The sequence below is a fragment of the Mustelus asterias genome, chromosome 14 (genome assembly GCF_964213995.1).
Source record: "Mustelus asterias chromosome 14, sMusAst1.hap1.1, whole genome shotgun sequence".
Classification (NCBI taxonomy): domain Eukaryota; kingdom Metazoa; phylum Chordata; class Chondrichthyes; order Carcharhiniformes; family Triakidae; genus Mustelus; species Mustelus asterias.
In genome coordinates, this window is record NC_135814.1 from 68670298 (window position 1) to 68676703 (window position 6406).

The 6406-nt window shown below is 44.7% G+C and overlaps 1 non-coding gene across 1 annotated transcript; it reads right to left on the minus strand.

Annotated features, from left to right (window-relative positions):
* Window positions 1-5954: 5954 nt before the first annotated feature.
* On the minus strand, window positions 5955-6141 carry LOC144504178 (U2 spliceosomal RNA). The gene has a single exon (XR_013499594.1). It is a non-coding gene; the product is annotated as a U2 spliceosomal RNA (small nuclear RNA).
* Window positions 6142-6406: the final 265 nt, after the last annotated feature.

The following is a 6406-nucleotide window of genomic DNA, read 5'->3' on the forward strand; positions in this document are numbered from 1 at the left end:
GTGGACGGTTTTGGTTCCCTTATTTCAGGAAAGATGTAGTGGCATTGGAAGCAGTTAAGAGGAGGTTCACTAGATGGATTCCAGAGACGAGAGGTTTGTTGTATGAAGAGAGATTGAACAGTTTAGGCCTATACTCTCTGGAATTTAGAAGAATGAGGGGAGATCAAATTGAGGTATGCAAGATGATAAAAGGTATGGGTAAAGTCAATGTGGAACAGATGCTTCCTTTTGTGAGGCATTCTAAGAGGAGAGATCATAGTCTTAGGATAAGGGGAAGCAAATTTAAAACGGAGTTGAGGAGAAACTACTTCTCCCAAAAGGTTGTGAATCTGTGGAATTCGCTACTCCAAATTGGATGCTGGGAGAGTGAGTAAATTTAAGAAGGAGTTAGACAGATTTTTAATTGGTAATAGATTGAAAGGTTATAGGGAAAAGGCAGGAAAATGGGGATGAGGAGCATATCAGCCATGATCAAATGGCGGAGCGGACTCGATGGGCCGAATGGCCTAACCCTGCTCCTATATTTTATGAACTTATGAACAACAACTTATGTTTATATCTTGTCTTGAACAAAATGCCCCAAAATGCTTCACAGGAGTGTCATAAAGCAAAATTTGACATCAAGTCACGCAAGGAGAGATGAGGGCAGCTGCCCAAAAGAGAGGGAGGTATTTAGAAGTGTTTTAAGGGAGGAAAGAGAGGGAAAGAGGTAGAAAGGTTCAGGAAGATGATTCCAAAATACAAAGCTGTGATAGAGGTAGACAGACACCAATGGTGCAGTGATTAAAATCGGGGATGCTGAATAGGCCATAACTAAAGGAAATCAATGCTGTGTTTTGGATGATGACCTTAAGAGACAGCATGTGGACGTAAATTAGGAGCTGGAAGAAAAGCCATTGCAGGTTCCATTGGCTCCAACTGAAGAGATAATGGAATCATCTTTGTGATGTTCTACTCAGATGGATAAGAGTGGTAGTGTCATTGGAGTTGGATGGTATCATCAACTATGTCAATGCCTCCATTCAAATCGATAAAGACAGGGATAGTTTACCTTTGTCACGGTCACATGGGATGTCACACTGGGAGTAGGTTGGCACACCAAAGAAGTTGCCCCTTATTCAGGTTTATTTTGAATCTCTTTCCTCCAAAAGCATGAAATAAAACAAATTACACCTCTTCTGAAGGAAAATCGACTGTTAGTGATACTTGTGAGGTTTGTTTTCTAGCTACAAAGCTGTTATATGATTGCTCCAACTGAGGTCAATGCTCCTAGTGAGAATAAGCTGCGCAAGAAGTGGCATTTCAAAGGGTTAGTTCGTGCATTGCATGATAAACATTGATAAACCTACTCTGCAAAATCAGAGATGTTTCCCACTCAGGAACTTTTAGAAGACTTCAAAAAATGCAAGATCTTGAATACTTTTACAGTGGCACTCATTTGATTAACACAAGCCAGAAACTGCCATTTTGCATCCAGTGTCAAAGAATATGATCCAAATATTGAATTAAAATGCACAGAAATTGCTGACTCTATTTTCTACCACTTAAGGCAACATTAAATGTATATATATATTGTTGCATCTTCATCACTACCAGGGAAATTCTACATAACGTTTGCAATAAATGCTAATTACGCCCACTCAGAAATTTTAACATCGGCCGAATTCTCTGGTTCTGTTCATTCCATTACCACTGCCGGCGAGAACAAGGAATTTGGCACTCAACCAAATCTCCATTCACAGCAGCGAGTCCAAGGAATTCTGGCCATCATGTTTATGTTCAATGTGCTCAAAAACTATCAGCGAGAGCGGGAGAGAAGGAGGAGGAGGAAAGAGAGAGGTCAGGAAGTGAAAGGTGGAGAGGGAGGGTGGAGAGAAGGGGAGTGAGCAGGGGAGGGGAGAGGGGGCAGGGGAGAGAGGGAGAGGAAGAGGGAAAAACAACTGCTATAATTTTTGGGGATGGGGGCAGTACAAAGATGGGGTAGTGGAGGAGAAAACTGCAGTGGGATCTGCACCGGGTGGGCTTTGGTGCTGCTCATGAGTATTATGGACCTGATGCGATGGATCCTGAAGGGGCTCAAAGAGATAAGTGCAGAGCAAATGTGCCCCTCTGACACTGCCAAGCTACAGAGGACAGATTCCCCCAAGGGTCCTGGAGCTTGGGTGGGCTTGGGCTGAGGGCAAGAGGTTGACTGACCTCAACACACCCCTAGGATGGGCTTCTTGTAGCTAGACTGTGCCCTTTTAGGCTTGAAAAACCTGACATCACTCTTGGCATTTCATTTCCCTGATCAAAGTCTTCATTCTGGTCTGTGGACTGTGAAAAATTTGAAGTAACCAGGTCACTTTACTCTTCCTGCCCCCTGGACACCTGGCAGCACTCCATTCTGCAGAAGGGCTTCCCCTTCCTTTCTCTGGAAAGCTGTAGGTGTGAGAAGACCCCTTTTATGCCTGAACGGTCAGTCACTTTTACTCGGGGTGGGGGGGCAGGGGGGAATCCCCATCTCCACAGCTGCATATTTAGCCCCATTCTTTTAACACCGCATTTATTTTAAGTCTCTGAGCCTTCATAGAAAGCTCAAAGCCTCTGAAATCCCTCCCAAGTTTTTGAAAGCATTTGTTTCCATTCAATTTAAGTCCAGTCCTTTTAACTCACCTTTGATTGACAGCCTAATGAGTTTTAGCATGCAGCCAGCTTTGTTGTTAATATTTCCCTTCACGGTTGAACATATCTGAATTAAACCCCACCCCCACCCCTCCCCCACCCCAATATTGTTCCAAATCACAATGTTTATACAAAGAAGGACCAAAGAACACTTAGCTGCTTTTGAAGCTGCCTGCAATGGTGACATAAGATCTCTGAACAGCCAGGCTGGTGGGGGTGTTTCCTGCGATACAAAATGTGCATCGATCAGGTGGGACAAAGCTCCCCACAGCCGCTACTAATGCCAATGGGAAACACTTTGGATTTTCTGCTGGCATTTAGAGCTGATTTGGGAAAATCACAGCCCATGTCCCCTGGATAGGACAGATTCTTGGACCATTTGATCTTTTCCTGTCATGCCCTTTTCTGGCTTCCTTGGGCACATAACAATTTGTATTTATAAAGCACCTTTAATATAATAATATGTCCCAAGGTGCTGCAAAGGGACATTATAAAACAAAACATGACACTGAGTTATATAAGGCAGGTGACCAAAGACTTGGTGTAAGAGATAGATTTTTAAGGAAAGTCTTAAAGGAGGAAAGTTAGGTCGAGAGCTAGAGAGGTATAGGGAGGAAGTTCCAGAGCATAAGCCAAGACAGCTAAAGGGTAGATATCTTGCAGGGTTCACAGGGTTGGAGGAGTTACAGTGACAGGGTGTGGCCTGGTCATAGAGGGATTTGAAAACAAGGATAACGGGAGCTGTTGCTAACTGGGAGCCAGTGCAGGTCAGTGAACACAGGGTTGGTGACTGAACAGCATTTGCTACAAGTTAGGACATGGGCAACAGAGCTTTGGATAACTCCAAGTTTATAAAAGGTAAAATTTGACGGCTGAACAGGCGCCAGAATGTGGTGACCAGGGGATTTTCACAGTAACTTCATTGCAGTGTTAATGTAAGCCTACTTACACTAATAAATAAACTAAACTAGGAGGGCATTGGGATAGTCAAGTCTGAAGGTGACAAAGACATGAATGAGGGGTCCCGCAGCAGGAAAGCTGAAGTGGAAGCAAAGACTGGCAATGTTGCCACTGTGGAAATAAACAGTTTTAATGAAGGTGTGGATGTGTGTTTGCAAATTTATCTCAGGATTAATTATAAAGCTGAGGTTTGAAGAGTCTAGTTCAGTCTCCTACAGATGCCAGGGAGAGGGACATGGTGAGAGAATAAAGTTTACGGTGGGAACCGAAGATAATGATTAATATTTATGTTTAATTGGAGGAGATTTCTGCTCACCCAGTACTTGATGTGGGAAAAGCAAGCGGACAGTTTAGTGAGAGTGGAGGGATCGAGAGAGGCGGTGGTGAGGTAGAGTTGTGCATCCTCAGTGGAAACTGCTGCTGTATTTTTGGATGGCGTCACCTCAGGGCAGCATGTGGATGAGGAAGAGGAGGGGGCCAAGGATAGGTCCTTGTGGAACACCAGACATACCAGTGTGGGAATGGGAAGAGATGCCATTACAGGTGATTCTCTGACTGCGATTAGATAGATAAGACTGGAACCAGGCAAGAGCAGTTCCACACCACTGGGCGATAGTAGAGAGGTGTTGGAGGAAGATGTTGTGATCAACTATGTCAAAGACTGCAGACAGGTCAAGAAAAACAAGAAGGTAAATTTTATCCCTGTCACAATCACATAGGATGTCACTTGTCATTTTGAAAAGGACAGTTTCAATACTAGGGCAGTAGATAGAAGGGATACAACTATAGAGTTCCAGGAAAGATGGGCACAGACCTGCAAGCTGACAACTGGTTCAAAGATTTTGGAGAAGAAGGTAAGGTGGGGGTGAGGCAGTAATTTGTAAGGGGTTGGGATCAAGTGGTGGGGTGTTTTTTTAAGGAGGGGGTGATGACACCAGATTTGAAGGAGAGAGGGACAGAAACTTAGGAGTGAGCATTGTTAACGCTGTCACCTCATAGAAACCAGGAAAAGAAGTTGAATGTTGAAGTGTTTAGTGAGAATGGGAATGAGAAAGAAAGCAGTGTGCCTCATGGACTAAATGAGGTCAGAGGGTCCACGAGGAGAGAAGGAGAGAAACTGAAGAGTGAAACAAGTGCAGGATTGGGGCAGTGGGGGAGGCCTGAGAAGAAGTTCGGCTCAGTAGGCCTGGGGAAAGCAGGGAAGCGACAGAGGCAGCTGATGACATGGTCTCAGTTTTGGTGAAAAGGAAATCCATGAGCTCCTCACACTTACCATTGGAGGTGAAAGTGGAAATGCCGGAGAGCGAGGTTTAAGAAGACAGTTTGAAGTCAAGAAAAAAAGTCGAGCTTACTTTTGCATTCTCGGACACTCCAGAATATTGAGCAGTTCTTGTACACGAGAGCAGGACCCAGTAATGTGTAACGTGATCCGCCACACCTGGTGATGGAGAAACAAGGATAAACAATAGCACAGTCCATGGTTAGAAAAATAAAAAAATCAACTTTGGGTTAAATCCTCAGTTATACTCTGACTGTGTCAATACTGTAAATGTTAGGTAAATCTTCCAGGGCAGTGAAATGCATTTTCAACATTCAGAATAAATTGTATCTCACTGCCAGTCTAGATAGCTTTACCTTGTGATTTTTGTGATATTTTTGCCTTTTTGATTATTCTTTGAACTCACCGACTACATTTGAGCATATTGGACCCGTACATTTCTTAGGACCGTCACTGTTCCTAGTCTTTCAACGATTATGTAGTTCTCTGATCTATCCTCTTTTGGTCTATCTATCCTCACACTTAGCCTGCTACTGTTTTACCTGTTTACTTTATCAACGTTGCTTTAATTTTGCACTCACGTCTGCACTACTGATCATACCACCAATCGGTGTGTCATTGTGGCCCAACATCACTGCAAGCTTTTAACCAGACATGCCGACAACTCAGTTCAATTATTACACATGTCTCTCAGTTGCCACTCTTCTAAGGATGTATAGAATCCCTACAGTGCTATTCGGCCCATCGGGTCTGCACTGATCACAATCCCACCCAGGCCCTATTCCTGTAACCCCACATATTTACCCTGCTAATCCCCCCTGACACCAGGGTCAATTTCACATGGCCAATCAACCCAACCCACACATCTTTGGATTGTGGGAGGAAACCGGAGCACCCGGAGGAAACCCACGCAGACACGGGGAGAACGTGCAAACTCCACACAATCACCCAAGGCCAGAATTGAACCCGGGTCCCTGGCACTGTGAAGCAGCAGTGCTGACCACTGTGCCACCATGCCGCCCACTGCCACTGTGCCGCCCGCCCAAAGAGGGGTGGCTGCACCGTTCCTGGAGGCACTGCAAAACCAGGCTGATGCATGGGGTGGAAGGAGCAAGCCCCGTGCCCACCACCCTGTCTCAAAAATTCATTTACTATTTGGCCCCAGATAGGGGACGTATCAGATATTAAACTGATAAGAACAAATACTACACTAAGCTTTGTCAACTTGAAAACGCCTTAACTCTATTCCATTCTGAAACATTTATATGAACATAAACCCCTTTCTACAAAGAAAAATGTGCTCCCTTCTTAGAGCAGCATGATGGCACTGTGGCACAGTGCCCAGGGACCCGGGTTCAATTGCGGCCTCCGGTTTCCTCCCACAGTCCAAAGATGTGTAGGTTAGGTGGATTGGCCATGCTAAATTAACCCTTAGTGTGTCAGGGGGATTAGCAGGGTAAATACGTGGGGTTACGGGGTGGGTGGGACTGTTGTCAGTACAGT